The sequence below is a fragment of the Triticum dicoccoides genome, chromosome 6A (assembly GCF_002162155.2).
Source record: "Triticum dicoccoides isolate Atlit2015 ecotype Zavitan chromosome 6A, WEW_v2.0, whole genome shotgun sequence".
Lineage (NCBI taxonomy): Eukaryota > Viridiplantae > Streptophyta > Magnoliopsida > Poales > Poaceae > Triticum > Triticum dicoccoides.
This window is the reverse complement of record NC_041390.1, coordinates 539,606,431-539,627,596: the sequence shown is the minus strand read 5'-3', so window position 1 is coordinate 539,627,596 and position 21,166 is coordinate 539,606,431.

Here is a 21,166-nt window from a genome sequence, read left to right as displayed (position 1 = left end):
GCACAGACGAGAGCACAACCCGGTTCAAGTCGAGGACGTCCGGTTCCGCCTGCAGGAGGGCCTCGATGGCAGCGGCATCCGCACGCTCCATGTCGAGTCGAGCCTCCACCGCCCGGTTCAAGTCCAGGACGTCCGGTTCCGCCTGCAGGAGGGCATCGATGAGAGCGGCATCCGCGCGCTCTGCGTCGAGTTGAGCCTCTGCCGCCCAGTTCAAGTCCAGGACGTCTGGTTCCGCCTGCAGGAGGGCCTCAATGGCAGCGTCATCCGCGTGCTCCACCTCAAGTTGAGCCTCTACCGCCCGGTTCACATCCACGACATCCGGTTCCACCTGCAGGAGAGCCTCGATGGCAGCGGCATGCACGCGCTCCGCGTCGAGTTGAGCCTCTGCCTCCCGGTCCTCCTTTTGTATCGCCATGTTGAACCGCTGGTCCGCCTGCACCATGGGGGACTCGGACGCTGACACGAAGTCGACATCCATCGTCTCATACCCATCGGGGGCCTTCTGCGCCGCGACCTCCGCCATGAATATTGGATCGGCTTCCTCCTCCTCATAGCTTGGCTCCAGAGAACTCGGGGATTGGCTCGCCGCAATGCGAGCTTGGGAACGGAGGTCTGTGGCGCTGACCGCCGCCGCGATTTCTGCGCGACGCTCCGGCGTCAGCATCTTGTAGTAAGTGATCTTGCGGCGCACCATGGCTTTCCAGCAAACTAGGGGACGCTTGATGCGGGCTAGGGGATCGAAAGGTGGGGGAATGGGCTGGAGATTTGGTGTGGTTTTAGGGCAGTGGCTGGCGTAGGCCGAGCAGCGAAGTTTCTGGTGTGAATAGTGGTTCCGATGACGACCGGTCAATCGGTATTGACTGTACATCGCTCTTGTCGCGTTCGTGTTGTAGCCCGGCACGCTGGACCCTCCACGTCGCTCACCGAATGGAACGCGCTTCGTCTTGTGTTATCGCTCGCTTGTGGGACCGCAGTTGAGAGCAAACCGACATCCCTCCCCCTCCCCCGCCCGCGTCATTTATTATACCACCACTCCCTCCATTTTATGTGGAGTAAATAAAAACAGAGGGAGTATACTACAGATGAGGATCCCCTGACGTGGCCGAACCCATTGAGTAACTGACATGCGGGACCTAGCAAGCATGGGGTCCGCCAATAAGTGACCGAAAGGGACGGTAAGGCAGGGATACCTACGTCAAAGGATCCACTTCCACTATACTACTTTGACCAAATGTTAGAGTAATAATATATCACATGCAACTTACACAAATGTTAGAGTAATAATATATGACATGCAACTTACACAAAGCATACATGGTCTAATGCGTTTTTCGAGGCTAACTTTAACCAAATGTTAGAGTAATAATGTATGACATGCAACTTACACAAAGCATACAGTCAAATTCGTATGTGAAAGGAGTTTCCAATGATATAATTTTCACATTATACATCTCATGTACTATTAATCTTGTCAATAGTCAAATTGGAAACCATCTCGAGTACAAATCTAGGAGTACGTACGAATCTAACAATATTGATTGGGCATTGTTGAATGTTGATACCTTTTTTATCAAAGTAGATATACTTTGACTACACATAAAACTTATATGTAAACTAGAAAGGATAGGAGGGAGTATATTGTACGTTCGAAAACGAAACGAACATTGAATACCCTTTATATATGATTTGCGGATGCTATGATCACCGGTTCAAAATTTTGAATCCGCCTTAGGTATCACATGCCCCCACTCGTTCCCTCTCGATTTCATCTCGGGGTCCGGAGATCTACTGAAAGAGGACTAGGGTGGGTACATGCGAATGATACTCGGTGGAATGTTCAAATGAGGCATGTGGGAGGATGGACTCGACTCGAGGGCGACATGATCGATGGAGAAGAGGGTTGGAGAGGAATGAGAAATAAGCAAACGCCACATGATTATACTTGAACGGCTCAAATAAACAATAAGTTGTCTTGCTTGGCCTACATAGTGAAAAGCCTAATGCGCAACGCGGAGCACTGACGCTCGAATATGGCCAGGAAAACAGGGAAACAGACATGTGGGGCACACCCGTCGGGACGATGTAGCGCCGACTAGTCCAATGGAGGAGCTGGCCCACGACCTCCTCGCCACCGACAACCGTTCATGTGGGTCGTTGGGGCCAACAATAGGGCGCAGCTCCAGCACCGCCTCTGGACACGGCGACCGTGGTGAGTGACACGCTCATATCGTCGCTAGACACGGTCGGTTTCAGTTTGTCGAGGGTGGAGTTAGTGTTGTGGCACGACCAACGGTATGTTTGGTTTGTGCCCAAGGTTGCCCCATAAAAGCATTGGGTAGCCAAAATTTTGGTTGAGGTATTGGTTGCCCATGATTTGGCCGACATTGGCAAGAAAAATGAACTTGAGTTGGCTAGAGTTCATTGGCATGCCAAAGAAATAGCAACCATCCAAACAAAGACCAATCTTTGGGTCATGACCAAAATTTTGGTTGAGGTATTGGTTGCCCATGATTTGGCCGACATTGGCAAAAAAATGAACTAGAGTTGGCTAGAGTTCATTGGCATGCCAAAAAATGGCAACCATCCAAACAAAGACCAATCTTTTGGTCATGACCAATTTTTTTGGCAAGGTGCACTTTGGCCACAATCCAAACACACCCCAACACCCGGCTCGTCGAGGATGCACGGGGCGCCGCGACGCGTCCGCAGAGTGGTGTAGCACGGCCAACTGCATCCTCTGGACCTGAGACCATGCCGGGTCGTCTTGCTTTTCCAATGACATGCGGGGATCGCATGTGAGCAAAGGGCATCTCCAACGTTGCCACGACCGCAGCTGACTACCCTGGCACACCAAAACCCTCGTCCCTCGCGCCATCGCGCGGTGCGTTCCCAGCCGGCGCCAGCTGCCCGCATTCATGCCATCCATTCGTATGTCGTCATTAAGTGGCTTGGTGCCCGCGAAACCAACTCCGGCGACTTAATGACGCACCCGGACGCTTGGCCTCACCGGAATGCGCTACTTAAAGCGGCAACGCCCAGCTAACCTCCACACCATAGCGCATCGTCCTCCTACCTGGAACCACATCCACCATGACCGCAAGCGCGAACGCTTTGCGGGAGAGCTTGTCTTCAGGGATGGAGCTCAAGGTCGCCGCCCTCGCTCAAGTCGCCACACAAGCGGTGGCCACGCTGGCGGCTGACGATGGGAGCACCGTCAGCCACGCGTCCTACTTGCCGCCATCCAACGTTCGGCACCGCCGAGGTCGGGGACTCCTCCGAGGATGAGTAGGGCATGGGAGGCGGCAGGACATGGTGTGCCAACTGGCCGGTCCGTCTCCCATGTTCTACTTTTCCTCGCCGGAGACCGCACCTTCACTTCACGGGTCTTGAACCCCGCCCCCGTACATGGAGATCACAGAAGGAGGACGTTGGTCGCTGCCGTAGAATAGGTTTAGGGTCGGGTTTTTTTTGTCCTATAAAAGTTCGAAATGTAATGAAAATATGCCGTGTTTGCATTAATCTCGGCCGGTGTATATGAACTTTCACAATAATATACATATTGTAGGAGTACTAGCAAGATGCCCGTGCGTTGCACGGAAGATCAAGATCTTGTGGGAGAAAAGGATGAACGAGGGAAAGCCTTATCTGCAAATGTGGAGAGGAGTGCGGGTAAATTGGCATAGTTTCCTTCCTATCCGTTAGATATAGATCGGACGGCCTATGTTGCAGGATCGGGCACATCTTTCTACATCTACGGGAACCTATGAAAGGGTTAACGTAAATTGCCTCTCTCTCTCTCATCCCTTGATTTTCATGGTGGTGGGCCCCTCCCTCCCCCAATCTACAATCAACAGCTCACATGTTTCACATTACGTTAATTACGTAGCTGGGATTACGTAGGTGTAGCATTACTCGTCCTAAAAAACCCAACTAAGCCAACCTCCCAGCATATCGCGCGGGAAAAGACCCGACCGCGCCATTTTAGTCGGGATTACCGGCTTACTAGTAGTAGTATCGATGGATCGCGCGAAGCAACATATTTTTTTAAGGGGGCGAAGCACCTAGTTTAAAAGGAAAAAATGCGGTACACTCACAGCACTCCTGTCGCGGTCGCATTGCACCCCACACACGTTCGGTCCTCCACACGGCTCACGCAAACGGAACGTGCTTCGGCTTGCCTCTTCACTGACACGTGGAACTGCACTCGGAGAAACCGACCATGCGCCAAACTCCCCCCGCCCACCGCGCGAAATCCTCCCCCCCCACCCCACACCCAAAAATTCCCCCCAAATCCGATTCAACCGCCCTTCAGCCAACTAGCCAATAATATTCCCCAAACCCCCTCCCCTCCTGTCACCCTCCACTCCATTCGCTCTGCCAAAGCCGCCCTCCCCGCCGCGCCGATACGTCGGTGCCGCAGTTTGGCGATCCTCTCGCTCCCACAGTACGCTCTCGTAGACTGCCGTCCTCTAGCCGCGCCGCCACCTCTGGCTACGTTCTTGTGGAGGCGCACAGGCGGTCAGCGCCGCCACCGCTGGAGACGTTCGTGTGGAGATGCACGGTGGTTAGCTTCTCCCACGATACGCGCATTCTAGACTGAGGCCCCGTTCATGTTGGTGTAGCGCTGAATGTTAGCTGATAGACGCTATTAATCTCACTGTTTGCCGAAGTAGTTTACTGTCAATATGCTCTGCTTAAGAAGCTTCCTTGCCCTGTTCTGCACTCAATCTGCTTAGCTGAGATGGCATGCCAAGGCCGATTAGTTGCTAAAATATCCTGCCATATATTTATTGTGACATAGATTGCCATGGTCTAGTAGCCAATCTGTTAGATGAAATAGCTCTACACCGTTTTATACACGATCTTTGTTGCTGTGATGGCCTTCGATAGTTCGATGGCTGTGTGCTCGGCCTCATTGACTGCTGAAATAGCCTGCCATAATTTGGCACTCAAATCTGTTTGCTGAATTAGATATACATATATTTTGTTACTTACATCTGCTCGTCCAAATATCTTGCCATACCTTTAGACATCGACCTAGGTATTTTTTCTGGACTTCATAAAAAAGCATATATGTTTTTCCTGTAATATCTAGTAGAAGAACTAATTTGTATGTCTAACAGATGGACAGGACTTGGATAACTTCTGCTCGAAGATTCTCTGCTGCATATGTCGAGGGGGTTGAAAACTTCATGAACTTTATCAGAGCTGAGTATGATGGTCTGAAATCATATGTGCTCTACCCATGTAGCAGTTGTATGAATTCAGTTACAAGACCCCAGTCAACTGTGCAAAATCATCTACACTTGTATGGGATGTCGGTCACATATACTAGGTGGGTTCATCATGGTGAAGCTGTGAACGTCAATGTTATTGACTACGTGGAAGCAGCAGATCACCATCTTGATCTGCCTGATGCTCAGGTGGAAGAGGAGGAGGTGGTGGTGGTGGCGGAGCCAGTGAGTTTGACCAACATTGAAACAATGCTACGAAATGCTCGTGCATTCCGTGAACTTTCACCTGCAGAAGAAAAATGGTGGGCCTGCATGTTGGAACAATGCAATGTTGCTGTCACCCCAGGAAATAAGTTGTCAGTATTCTCAGCTATGGTCACCTTTCTTCAGGTGAAGACATCTGAGCGGATGACCAACAAATCATTCGATGCGATGTTGGCTGCTTTCCGCGAATCTTTCCCAGATGCGTCTGAGCTGCCACACACCTACAGTAAAATGAAGAATTTCCTTCATGTAGTTGGAATTGGATATGATATGATCCATGTTTGTAAGAATAATTGTGTTCTGTTCCGGAAGGATTATGCCAACTTAAGTGAATGCCCGAAATGCAAATCATCAAGATGGAAAGATAGCGATGCTGTGAAGAGGATTCCTCATAATGTTCTGAGACATTTTCCAATTACACCAAGATTGCAGAGGTTGTTTCATGATGCTGAAACAAGAGAGGATGTACTGTGGCATTCTAGGAACCAGGAGTACAGAGATCAGAATGTAATGAGCCATCCATCTCATGGTAGTGAGTGGAAAAGTGTTGTGAACATATAATGATTTCTATTAACGGAAATCAGGGGGTATCCCCTTTTGCTCATATAAATAAATAAATAGCAGAGGCCCTGTCGGGTCAGCTTTGTTCTCATTCGAAGACGTTGAGCAAATTGCAGTCCAACAGCAAACTATGTCATCAAATTCAAGTTTCACGGCCAAATATGAGTACAACTAAACAACAATGTCATCATGTTTTAGTTGTCATACAATCACCAAACACAAATCAGCATACATAACAAGTGATGTTCTCACAGCAAAATACTAAACAACATGTTCATCAGGTTTCAGTTGTCATAGCAAACACAATTTCACATAGTAGATAAAAAAACGTCTTCTGACAGGCAAATACGACAAAAGCAACATAATCATCATCCACAGCAGCAGCGTCAACATCTTCGCCATGTGTATCAGTCTGAATCATAATTCCCCACGGTGTCATCTTCTTCTTCATCCTCAACGTCCTCGAACGTTGGCTTCTTCTTGATCAACTCTTGTATGTACACAGCACGACAGACAATCTTTTCGCCGGCGTCATTGACGTGATGGTTCTCAAAGATATTAGGAACATATTTGTTATTTTGTACATCAGGAGCAGTGTAAGCATCATCTTGTTGTGCAACTTCATTAAACGAATTCCTCTGCTCAAACCTTTGCAATACTCTCCAGTCATCACTACGTGCAAATGTGTCTTCCAAGAAAAATATCTGTGTTGCTTGATTTGCCAAAATAAAAGGCTCGTTGGTCTGGTACGCCGCCTTGACATTGATGGATTTGAAATAATCATCAGCTCTAGGTTTTGCGATCCTGGAAAACAGGTTATACCAACGACAGTACAACAGAACCACACACCGATAATCCTCAAAACTGGAGATATACCGCAACTGAATAATGTTTGTTATGTTAGCATACATTTCAGTTGTCTCTTTGTCATACGTATTCGTGCTCATGATGGCACTGTTTTGTGTCTTCCTGCCTTCATCTCATGCAAGGGTGTTGTAGCGCACATCTCCAACAACGCAAGATTCATAATGTCTTACCCGAGTATCAGGACCCATTGCTAGTGAGTAAAGGGCATCATCAACTGCACGCCCATCCTCCCGCATCTTCTTAACCTATGGTTAGAAAATAGACAAGTTGATCATCTTATGTACTCAATATATTAAAAAACTGACAGTGCACTTCAAAAGCTTACATGGTTCTTGAACCATTTCGCAAATCCTGCAATAACCAGTTTGTCAATGTTTTTTGGATTTTGCGGCAGTAACTCCTCTTTGTAGATGCTGCACAACATAGTGATCGCGTCAAGCATCTAAATTTATAAGAATGTGCTGCAAGTTTAGTATATTACGATGTATGAGCTGCAGTACTGCACTTACTTGATATAAGGTAGTATCTCAGGACAGTTATTCAACACATACCAAACCATTTTGTCCAAATCTTTAGGTTTGTCCTCTTGTCGACTCTTCCCTGTAACTCGAACAGAATAATCGAAAACATTGAGCCCGGGATTGTCTTCACCCACCTCTTTGCTAAGTTGATCAGCTGTTTCAATGTATTTTGAGCAGAATGTCAACGCTTCTGTAGCAATGTAGGCCTATGCAATGGAACCCTCAGGTCTAGCTCTGTTCCTAACATAGCCCTTGAAAGTGCCTAGCCGCCTTTCAATAGGGTACATCCAACCATACTGTACTGGACCTCTAAGTAGTGCCGCTCATCAGGTAGATGAACAGCCAAATGCACCATCACATCAAAGAAGGATGGAGGATATATCTTCTCAAGGTCGCATAGGATAGTTGGTATCTTGTCTCTAAGACGCTCCAAAGCATTTATCCTGATATTCATACTGCAGAGTTCCCTAAAGAATTGTCCCAACTCTGCAACTGCTCTGTATAAGTCAGGGCGGCCCAATCCTCTAAGGATAACAGGTAAAACCCTTTGAAGTAGGACGTGGCAGTCATGAGTTTTCAACCCTTGTACCTTGTTTCCATCTGCACTGATTCCCCTTTCAGGGTTGGAAGCAAATCCATGTGGGAATCTCACACGTGACAGGACCTCGCAGAATTCTTTTCTTTTTACCTTGTCCAAGATGTACACAGCTGGTGCCATATCCCATGGTTTACCTTCATCTTGCACCTGCAAATCATTTCTGATACCCAGGTGTGTCAAATGAATCCTAGATTTTAAGGTATCTTTCGTCTTGCCTTCAATATTAAGAAGTGTGCTGATAATGTTGTCACATATATTTTTCTCGATGTGCATCACATCAAGATTATGCCTTAGATACAAATCTTTCCAATACTCCAAGTCCCACAAAGTGGACCTGTGGGTAAACAATAATCTCTCTTCTACCCTGCCACGCTTCCTTTTCCCGCTACCATTACCAGGATGGTTTCTTGGTGTAATATGCCTGACCTTCTCTAATTCCACTTGCAACTCATCGGTGGTGAGCCTCTTTGGCGCATCACGGTTTTCATGCTTTGCATTGAACACATGTCTTCGGTATTTTCTAGGATGCGGCTTGTCCTTTGCAAGGAAACGGCGGTGTCCAATGTAACAGATCTTGCTAAGTATTGCGTATGACAGCGGATTCCTGTAACAGCGAACACATGCATTGTGACCATGTGTCGTCCGCCCTGACATAGTGGCCAAAGCCCGATAATCATCGATGCACCAAATTATAACAGCACGCAGAAAGAAATCAGCTGGTGGGCTGCTATATAGGTCTCGAGTGAGAACACCCTTCCATACTTGTTGAAGTTCCTCCACAAGAGGCTCCATGAACAAATCAAAATCCTTTCCAGGACTTTTTGGACCTGGGATGACCAAGGCCATCATGTAGCTTTATTCTTTGGTGCAGACATTTGGAGGCATGTTGTAAGGGATAACAAGCACTGGCCACATACTATATGTGGCGCTCTGGTGGCCAAATGGGTTAAATCCATCTGAAGCTAAGCCAAGTCTAATGTTTCTCGGGTCAGCAGCAAACTCTTTATGTTTATCATTACGCCCAGCCTGCTACACAGGTTTCATTCATTACTAGTTTCAGCAAAGTGCTCATGTCATAGCCACTGAATACATCACGAGTGCTACATACACTACAAATAAAGAGACAATCATCCTACAGAGCACAACGATTTTGCCCATTATCTTCACAAGCTCTTTCATCTCCTCATTGCTGTCAAGGCCGTTCAGCAGCTGTTGCTTGGCCATGAACAGAGGAACTGCATCTTTAAGCTTCTGCTTTGCATCTTCCTCTTCTGTCGTTCCTTCAGTTACTTGTCCAACACCCCAACCTGCTGGTATTGGGATTCCTCGGCTAACCAAATAATCAGCGTAGTTGCATTCCCCCACATCAGCAACTTCCCAAAAATACAAATCACACGAATCTTCCCTTTTCTGCATGAATCAAATTGGTAGATCATCAACCAAACTATTAAAAAAATCAGCAACTGAAAGCAACAGAACAACACTTAAACATATTATTACCCCATGATTCAGACATTTGTAGAAGACTCGGCCAGGGTTGCGGGTTGTGGTTGAGACGCGATGGATGACTCTACGTGATTTGCAGCAGTGGCACCACACCAACGGCAGCGGGTTGTGATGAGCAATCGGCTTCGGTGCGCGTGCTGATGAGGGTGTGATGAGACCCACAGGCGATGGTACGGGTTGCAACTTGGCGCATATCTGGTTGTTGCCTGCTGAAGAGCAGGTGGACGAGCAGCCAGCGGACATGGTTGCTGCGGCCAGAGCTTCTGATGCTAGGCAGAGTAAGTAGATAAGAGGAGAAGCGAATGTTGGATATGTCAGTTTCCTTACTTGCATATAGTCATAGTCTAGGTTTGGATCCGAACCAGCTACAGGAGCACGTCTTTCTTTTTTCTAAAACTCGACAATGTCTCATTACTGGTACACTAGCTTGTTCTGTACGCCTTCCCAAGTCTTTGATTTTCTTTCCCTTTTTGCGAGGAAGGAAGGAGGGCAAAATTGAGAGTTACTAGGACTCGAACCCAAGACCTCTCGGTTGAAAACCAAGGGTGCTAGTCACTTATGTGGCGAACGTTCCCTGTGAGGAGGATGGCAGACGAACACATTTTCCTCGCAGTTTTCTTCCTATATATAAAAAAGTATGCTACTTGGTGTCTCCTTAGTCAACAAAATGATTGTGCCAACCTTGACCGTTGGATTGACATTCAACGTTTGTCGCGTTTCTTTAGTCTCTTCTTCCTCGAGCCGCCAAAGCCAAACCAGCACCGGCGGGACCGCTTGCTCCCGCCTCCCACGGCTGGCTGTGATCTGCCCCGGCTCCTGTTTGTTCCCGTCCAAGGCCTCACCATCGTCCTCCGCCTTGGTTCGCTCACCGTGGTGCCGCCCTCCGGTGTTGTCAACATGGTCAACAACCGAGAGGAATAAGGAGATGACTGTACATGGTGAGGATGACAGTAGGGACCCAGCAGCGCGTGCAGTAATTTTGTTTTTTCAGGATGGAGAAGGGTATCAACTGGGTTGTGCGGGACCCGTGGCCCGTCTAGCCAGGGCTTTTATTTCATACGTTTAGCACATGGCCAGCCCAGTTTGTTTTTTTCCTTTCTGAAAATTGCTAGCCAGCTATTTTGTTTTTTGCAGAATAACCAACGTAGGCCTACTTGGTTTTCTACGCCCTGCTGGGCCGGAAATCTTTCAAGACGAGGAGGGATGCATTTTGCCCAGAAAATGGGCTATAAGTAATAAGAAATGGGCTATAAGTAATAATAAATGGGCTGTAAAATGAAAAAATACAACAAACAAACAATTAGTTCCAAAATACTATTTTCTTTCGGATTTTGATATTTTAAATTTCATTGTTTTTGTGCGGGTACAATTTCTTTGCATTTAAATTAAGGTATATTTAGATTTAAAATTAATTTGAATCTGGCTAGAAATTTCGGGCTGTATGCTGTTTGGGACAAATTTGGAGGCTCACTTGTGGGTCTACTAGGTTGACGTGTACTTTGGCTTTGTCAACTTAGTCCACAAACGATTCTAGCAGCAGTGACCGTTGGATGTTAATCCAACGGCCGTGCTGCTTCTTCAATATCTGATCTTCTTGCTCCAGCCGCCCAAACTAGCTCCGGTGGGACTGCCTGCTCCCGCCTCCCGTGGCCGACTATGCTGCCGCACAGGCCGCACCGCCCCACCCTACTTCATTGCCGGCCAGGCCATTCCTCTACTCACCCACACCTCCTGTTATTTTCCGGCGACGGCAGCCGGACCAGTAAGCCCTCGTACTCCCCACCGCATGGGCAACCATTGTCGAGTCTTCCCCGGCTCCGTGTCGTTCCCTTCCTAGGCTTCACCGTCGTCCACCGCCATGATGTTCTCGGCGCGGCCTGGTCAACTTGGTCAATGAACGACATCCATCGGCCGTGGACTGTATGCGCAAAATAATGATTCCTCCACCTGACAGCTGGGACCCACCGGAAGGGCCTCTGTATTTTGCGAAAAAAATGTTCCCCCCGCTGACATGTCGGGCCCACCAGCTATATCTTCACACGCAAGGAAGTGCCTCCTTATTATGCACAAAAAATGAATACCCCCTGCTAGCTGGGACCCACCATAGTGGGAGGATGACTTGTGGGCTAACAAAATTGACGGGGACGGAGGGCTTTGTCAACTTAGTCAATATGAACGATTGTAGCTCCAGTGACCGTACGATGTCCATCCAACTGTTGGGTTTCATAGTAATTTCAAAAATTCTCCTATGCACACGCAAGATCATGGTGATGCACAGCAACGAGAGGGGAGAGTGTTGTCTACGTACCAACGCAGACCGACTGCGGAAGCGTTCACACAACATAGAGGAAGTAGTCGTACGTCTTCCCGATCCGACCGATCCAAGCACCGTTACTCCGGCACCTCCGAGTTCTTAGCACACGTACAGCTCGATGACGATCCCCGAGCTCCGATTTAGCAAAGCGTTGGGGAAGAGTTCCGTCAGCACGACGGCGTGGTGACGATCTTGAAGTTCTACCGACGCAGGGCTTCGCCTAAGCACTACAACGATATGATCGAGGTGGAATATGGTGGCAGGGGGCACCGCACACGGCTAAGGAACGATCTCAATGATCAACTTGTGTGTCTAGAGGTGCCCCCTGCCCCTGTATATAAAGGAGCAAGGGGGGAGAGGTGCGGCCAGCCTTGGGGCACGCCAGGAGGAGTCCTACTCCTACCGGGAGTAGGACTCCCCCCCCCCAATCGTAGTTGGAATAGGAATCCTCAAGTGGGGGGAGAGAGAAGGGGGGAGGCGTGCAGCCACCTTGGGCTGCCCCTTTCACCTTTCCACTAAGGCCCACTAAGGCCCATATGGTTCCCGGGGGGTTCCGGTAACCTCCCAGTACTCCGGTAAAATCCCGATTTCACCCGGAACACTTCCGATGTCCAAACATAGGCTTCCAATATATCAATCTTTATGTCTCGACCATTTTGAGACTCCTCGTCATGTCCTCGATCTCATCCGGGACTCCGAACTCCTTCGGTACATCAAAACTCATAAACTCATAATATAACTGTCATCGAAACCTTAAGCGTGCGGACCCTACGGGTTCGAGAACAATGTAGACATGACCGAGACACGTCTCCGGTCAATAACCAATAGCAGGACCTGGATGCCCATATTGGCTCCTACATATTCTACGAAGATCTTTATCGGTCAGACCGCATAATGACATATGTTGTTCCCTTTGTCATCGGTATGTTACTTGCCCGAGATTCGATCGTCGGTATCCAATACCTAGTTCAATCTCGTTACCGGCAAGTCTCTTTACTCGTTCCATAATACATCATCCCGCAACTAACTCATTAGTTGCAATGCTTGCAAGGCTTAAGTGATGTGCATTACCGAGAGGGCCCAGAGATACCTCTCCGACATTCGGAGTGACAAATCCTAATCTCAAAATACGCCAACCCAACATGTACCTTTGGATACACCTGTAGAGCTCCTTTATAATCACCCACTTACGTTGTGACGTTTGGTAGCACACAAAGTGTTCCTCCGGCAAACGGGAGTTGCATAATCTCATAGTCATAGGAACATGTATAAGTCATGAAGAAAGCAATAGCAACATACTAAACGATCGGGTGCTAAGCTAATGGAATGGGTCATGTCAATCAGATCATTCATCTAATGATGTGATCCCGTTAATCAAATAACAACTCTTTGTCCATGGTTAGGAAACATAACCATCTTTGATTAACGAGCTAGTCAAGTAGAGGCATACTAGTGACACTCTGTTTGTCTATGTATTCACACATGTATTATGTTTCCGGTTAATACAATTCTAGCATGAATAATAAACATTTATCATGAAATAAGGAAATAAACAATAACTTTATTATTGCCTCTAGGGCATATTTCCTTCAGTCTCCCACTTGCACTAGAGTCAATAATCTAGTTCACATCGCTATGTGATTAACACCAATAGTTCACATCTTTATGTGATTGGTTCACATCTCCATGTGACTAACACCCAAAGGGTTTACTAGATTCAATAATCTAGTTCACATCGCTATGTGATTAACACCCAAAGAGTGATCATGTTTTGCTTGTGAGAGAAATTTAGTCAATGGGCCTGCCATATTTAGATCCGTATGTATTTTGCAAAATTATATGTCTACAATGCTCTGCACGGAGCTACTCTAGCTAATTGCTCCCACTTTCAATATGTATCCAGATTGAGATTTAGAATCATCTGGATCAGTGTCAAAAACTTGCATCGACGTAACCCTTTACGGCGAACCTTTTTGTCACATCCATAATCGAGAAACATATCCTTATTTCACTAAGGATAATTCTGATCGCTGTCCAGTGATCTACTCCTAGATCACTATTGTACTCCCTTGCCAAATCAGTGCAGGGTATACAATAGATCTGCTACACAGCATGACATACTTTATAGAACCTATGGCCAAGGCATAGGGAATGACTTTCATTCTCTTTCTATCTTCTGTCGTGGTCGGGCTTTGAGTCTTACTCAACTTCACACCTTGTAATACAGGCAAGAATTCTTTCTTTGACTGCTCCGTTTTGAACTACTTCAAAATCTTGTCAAGGTATGTACTCATTGAAAAAACTTATCAAGCGTCTTGATCTATCTCTATAGATCTTGAAGCTCAATATGTAAGCAACTTCACCGAGGTCTTTCTTTGAAAAACTCCTTTCAAACACTCCTTTATGCTTTGCAGAATAATTCTACATTATTTCCAATCAACAATATGTCATTCACATATACTTATCAGAAATGTTGTAGTGCTCCCACTCACTTTCTTGTAAATACAGTCTTCACCGCAAGTCTGTATAAAACTATATGCTTTGATCAACTTATCAAAGCGTATATTCCAACTCCGAGATTCTTGCACCAGTCCATAGATGGATCGCTGGAGCTTGCATATTTTGTTAGCACCTTTAGGATTGACAAAACCTTCTGGTTGTATCATATACAACTCTTCTTTAATAAATCTATTAAGGAATGCAGTTTTGTTTATCCATTTGCCAGATTTCATAAAATGCGGCAATTGCTAACATGATTCGGACAGACTTAAGCATAGATACGAGTGAGAAACTCTCATCGTAATCAACACCTTGAACTTGTCGAAAACCTTTTGCGACAATTCTAGCTTTGTAGATAGTAACACTACTATCAGCGTCCGTCTTCCTCTTGAAGATCCATTTATTCTCAATTGCTTGCCGATCATCGGGCAAGTCAACCAAAGTCCAAACTTTGTTCTCATACATAGATCATATCTCAGATTTCATGGCCTCAAACCATTTCACGGAATCTGGGCTCATCATCGCTTCCTCATAGTTCGCAAGTTCGTCATGGTCTAGTAACATGACTTCCAGAACAGGATTACCGTACCACGCTGGTGCGGATCTCACTCTGGTTTACCTACGAGATTCGGTAGTAACTTGATCTGAAGTTACATGATCATATCATTAGCTTCCTCACTAATTGGTGTAGTAGTCACAAGAACAGATTTTTGTGATGAACTACTTTCCAATAAGGGAGAAGGTACAATTACCTTATCAAGTTTTCTACTTTCCTCCCACTCACTTCTTTCGAGAGAAACTCCTTCTCCAGAAAGTTTCCGAATTTAGCAACAAAAGTCTTGCCTTCGGATATGTGATAGAAGGTGTATCCAATAGTTTCCTTTGGATATCCTATGAAGACGCACTTCTCCGATTTGAGTTTGAGCTTATCAGGATGAAACTTTTTCATATAAGCATCGCAACCCCAAACTTTAAGAAACGACAGCTTAGGTTTATTTCCAAACCATAGTTCTCATGGTGTTGTCTCAACGGATATAGATGGTGCCCTATTTAACGTGAATGTAGCTGTCTCTAATGCATAACCCCAAAACGATAGTGGTAGATCAGTAAGAGACATCATAGATTGCACTATATCCAATAAAGTACGGTTATGACGTTCAGACACACCATTATGTTGTGGTGTTCCATGTGGCATGAGTTTGTGAAACTATTCCACATTGTTTTAATTGAAGACCAAACTCGTAACTCAAAATTTGTCTCCGCGATCAGATCGTAGAAACTTTATTTTCTTGTCACGATGAGTTTCCACTTCACTCTGAAATTCTTTGAACTTTTCAAATGTTTCAGACCTTTGTTTCATCAAGTAGATATACCCATATCTGCTCAAATCATCTGTGAAGATCAGAAAATAACGATACTTGCCATGAGCCTTAACATTCATCGGACCGCATACATCAATATGTATTATTTCCAATAAGTCAGTTGCTCGCTCCGGAGAACGGAGTCTTAGTCATCTTGCCCATGAGGCATGGTTCGCAAGCATCAAGTGATTCATAATCAAGTGATTCCAAAATTCCATCAGCATGGAGTTTCTTCATGCGCTTTACACCAATATGACCTAAATGGCAGTGCTACAAATAAGTTGCACTATCATTATTAACTTCACATCTTTTGGTTTCAATATTATGAATATGTGTATCACTATGATCGAGATCCAACGAACTTGTTTCATTGGGTGTATGACCATCGAAGGTTTTATTCATGTAAACAGAACAACAATTATTCTCTGACTTTAATGAATAACCGAATTGCAATAAACATGATCAAATCATATTCATGCTCAACGCAAAAACCAAATAACACTTATTGAGGTTCAACACTAATCCCGAAAGTATAGGGGAGTGTGCGATGATGATCATATCAATCTTGGAACCACTTCCAACACATATCGTCACTTCTCCCTTAACTAGTCTCTGTTTATTCTGCAACCCCTGTTTCGAGTTACTAATCTTAGCAACTGAACTAGTATCAAATACTGAGGGGTTGCTATAAACACTAGTAAAGTACACATCAATAACATGTATATCAAATATACTTATGTTCACTTTGCCATCCTTCTTATCTGCCAATCACTTGGGGTAGTTCCGCTTCCAGTGACCAGTCCCTTTGCAGTAGAAACACTTAGTCTCAGGCTTAGGACTAGACTTGGGCTTCTTCACTTGAGCAGCAACTTGCTTGCCGTTCTTCTTGAAGTTCCCCTTCTTCCCTTTGCCCTTTTATTGAAACTAGTGGTCTTGTCTACCATCAACACTTGATGTTCTTTCTTGATTTCTACCTTCGTCGATTTCAACATCACGAAGAGCTTGGGAATCACTTTAGTCATCCCTTGCATATTATAGTTCATCATGAAGTTCTACTAACTTGGTGATGGTGACTAGAGATTTCTGTTAATCACTATTTTATCTGGAAGATTAACTCCCACTTGATTCAAGCGATTGTAGTACCCAGACAATCTGAGCACATGCTCACTAGTTGAGCGATTCTCCTCCATCTTTTAGCTATAGAACTTGTTGGAGACTTCATATCTCTCAACTCGGGTATTTGCTTGAAATATTAACTTCAATTCCTGGAACATCTCATATGGTCCATGACGTTCAAAACGTCTTTGAAGTCCCGATTCTAAGCCGTTAAGCATGGTGCACTAAACTATCAAGTAGTCATCATATTGAGCTAGCCAAACGTTCATAACGTCTGCATCTGCTCCTGCAATAGGTCTGTCACCTAGCGGTGCATCAAGGACATAATTCTTCTGTGCAGCAATGAGGATAAACCTCAGATCACGGATCCAATCCGCATCATTGCTACTAACATCTTTCAACACAACTTTCTCTAGGAACATATGAAAATAAACATATGAAAGCAACAACGCGAGCTATTGATCTACAACATAGATATGCTAATACTACCAGGACTAAGTTCATGATAAATTAAAGTTCAATTAATCATATTACTTAAGAACTCCCACTTAGATAGACATCCCTCTAATCCTCTAAGTGATCACGTGATCCAAATCAACTAAACCATAACCGATCATCACGTGAGATGGAGTAGTTTTCAATGGTGAACATCATTATGTTGATCATATCTACTATATGATTCACGCTTGACCTTTCGGTCTCCGTGTTCCGAGGCCATATCTGCATATGCTAGGCTCGTCAAGTTTAACCTGAGTATTCTGCGTGTGCAAAACTGGCTTGCACCCGTTGTAGATGGACGTAGAGCTTATCACACCCGATCATCACGTGGTGTCTGGGCACGACGAACTTTGGCAACGGTGCATACTCAGGGAGAACACTTCTTGATAATTTAGTGAGAGATCATCTTATAATGCTACCGTCAATCAAAGCAAGATAAGATGCATAAAAGATAAACATCACATGCAATCAATATAAGTGATATGATATGGCCATCATCATCTTGTGCTTGTGATCTCCATCTTCAAAGTACTGTCATGATCTATATCGTCACCGGCATGACACCATGATCTCCATCATCTTGATCTATATCAATGTGTCATCATGTGGTCGTCTCGCCAACACTTGCTCTTGCAACTATTCCTATCGCATAGCGATAAAGTAAAGCAATTATTTGGCGCTTGCATCTTTTGCAATAAAGAGACGACCATAAGGCGTTTGCCAGTTGTCGATAACTTCCACAAAACATGATCATCTCATACAACAACTTATATCTCATCACGTCTTGACCATATCACATCACAACATGCCCTGCAAAACCAAGTTAGACGTCCTCTACTTTGTTGTTGCAAGTTTTACGTGGCTGCTACGGGCTTAAGCAAGAACCAATCTCACCTACGCATCAAAACCACAACGATAGTTTGTCAAATAGACTCCGTTTTAACCTTCGCAAGGACCGGGCATAGCCACACTCGGTTCAACTAAAGTTGGAGAAACAGTCACCCGCAAGTCACCTATGTGCAAAGCACGTCGGGGAAACTGGTCTCGCGTAAGCGTACGCGTAATGTCGGTCCGGGCCACTTCATCCAACAATACCGCCGAACCAAAGTATGACATGCTAGTAGGCAGTATGACTTATATCGCCCACAACTCACTTGTGTTCTACTCATGCAAATAACATCAACATATAAAACCTAGGCTCTGATACCACTGTTGGGTTTCGTAGTAATTTCAAAAATTCTCCTACGCACAGCAAGATCATGGTGATGCACAGCAACGAGAGGGGAGAGTGTTGTCTACGTACCAACGCAGACCGACTGCGGAAGCGTTCACACAACATAGAGGAAGTAGTCATACGTCTTCCCGATCCGACCGATCCAAGCACCGTTACTCCGGCACCTCCGAGTTCTTAGCACACGTACAGCTCGATGACGATCCCCGAGCTCCGATCCAGCAAAGCGTTGGGGAAGAGTTCCGTCAGCACGACGGCGTGGTGACGATCTTGATGTTCTACCGACGCAGGGCTTCGCCTAAGCACTACAATGATATGATCGAGGTGGAATATGGTGGCAGGGGGCACCGCACACGGCTAAGGAATGATCTCAATGATCAACTTGTGTGTCTAGAGGTGCCCCTGCCCCTGTATATAAAGGAGCAAGGGGGGAGAGGTGCGGCCAGCCTTGGGGCGCGACAAGAGGAGTCCTACTCCTACCGGGAGTAGGACTCCCCCCCCCCCCAATCCTAGTTGGAATAGGAATCCTCAAGTGGGGGCAGAGAGAAGGGGGGCCGGCCACCTCTCCTAGTCCTAATAGGACTAGGGGAGGGGGGAGGCGCGCAGCCACCTTGGGCTGCCCCTTTCACCTTTCCACTAAGGCCCACTAAGGCCCATATGGTTCCCGGGGGGTTCCGGTAACCTCCCGGTACTCCGGTAAAATCTCGATTTCACCCGGAACACTTCCGATGTCCAAACATAGGCTTCCAATATATCAATCTTTATGTCTCGACCATTTAGAGACTCCTCGTCATGTCCTCAATCTCATCCGGGACTCCGAACTCCTTCGGTACATCAAAACTCATAAACTCATAATATAATTGTCATCAAAACCTTAAGCGTGCGGACCCTATGGGTTTGAGAACAATGTAGACATGACCGAGACACGTCTCTGGTCAATAACCAATAGCGGGACCTGGATGCCCATATTGGCTCCTACATATTCTACGAAGATCTTTATCGGTCAGACCGCATAATGACATACGTTGTTCCCTTTGTCATCGGTATGTTACTTGCCCGAGATTCGATCGTCGGTATCCAATACCTAGTTCAATCTCGTTACCGGCTAGTCTCTTTACTCGTTGTGTAATACATCATCCCGCAACTAACTCATTAGTTGCAATGCTTGCATGTCACATCCCTAGCTTCTGGTAATGCACTAGGCTAGACCTCTTGCTGCATCATGTTTAAATTCAAATGAAATTTGAATTGAGGAATTTTCAAAAGCCTCAGAAACCTCTAAAAATAACCAACAATTAAATCTTCTCAAATGTGTCCAAGAAAATGTTCCTGTTATCCTCTGGAAATATTGGCAAGAGGTAAAAATCCAAACCAATATTTTTGGTGTCTCAGAAACATTTAATTTGGGCATTTGAATTAAATCAATAATTATTTGAATTGGATTTATATCTACTATTAAATAAATATAGGTCCAATAATTCTGAAATATTTTGTGGAGCATTGTTTTAATTCTTTTAGCTCCTAAAAATATTGACAGAAGCAAAATAAATTGAATTGGTTTCAAAACCAAATTCAAAACAAACCTGCAAAATAGAAAACTGAAATAATTAGAAAAAAAAATAAAAAGAACAGAGCCTACCTGGCCTCACCCGTGCAGCCACCAGCCGGCCCAGCTCCCCCACCAGCGCGGCCCAGCCCACCTTCCCCCCCTTGTCCTCTTCTTCCTCTGCCAGTAGGCAGAGGCGAGGCGTGGCGCGCGCCCGAAGAGCGCCGGCCACCTCCTGCTTCGCGCTGGAGGCCTCCCCCTTCGAGCCTATCCATGCGTGGAGACGCCACGCAGCCGCCCGGAGCCGTCCAGCCCTCCCTCTCTTCCCCTGGACCCCGTTCCCTCCTCTGCTTCCCTCCCGCGCACACCACCGAGCGGAGCTCGCCGCCATCGTCGCCGTACCCATGGCCACCGGCCACCCCTAGCCTCACCGACGCCCCAGGAAGCTCCGCGGGTCCTCCCTCTACCTCCTCAACCAGCCACGAGGCCCCGGACGTGCCGCATCGCCGCCATCGACGTCGTCTTCTACCTCGGACCCGCCGGCCATCTTCGTCAAATTCATCGGCTCCGGTGCCTCCCCGAGCTCGCCGAGGCCACCACTGCACCGCTGTGAGCTCCTGTGCTGTTTCCCCCTCTCCGTTCTCTCGTTTGCACACCGCAGCTGCCACTTTGCCGACGACCGGAGCTCGCTGCCGCCGGCCATGCTGCCGTCGCGGCCATGGCCTGTTTCGGTCGCGTCCGAGCACGGCTTTGAGCTCGTGGGGCTCACAGGAAGCCCATGCGCAGCTCAGCTTGCCCAAAACCCCACCAGGGCCTCGCGCCCGTTACCACCCGAACTCCGGCGCCGCCGCGAGCTCCGTTCCGACGAGCCCCGGCGTTCCCGCAGCCTCCCACCTACCCCATCAGATGCGGGAGAGCCCGGGCTACGCCCCGGTGCCCCCAGCCGCCGCCTCCGTCGCCTTTAGCGCAAGTCCGGCGCGTTGCCGCCGCCATTTTGGTCGCCGCCGGCGTAAGTCCGGCGATGATGACGTGGGCATCATTAGCGGCTAA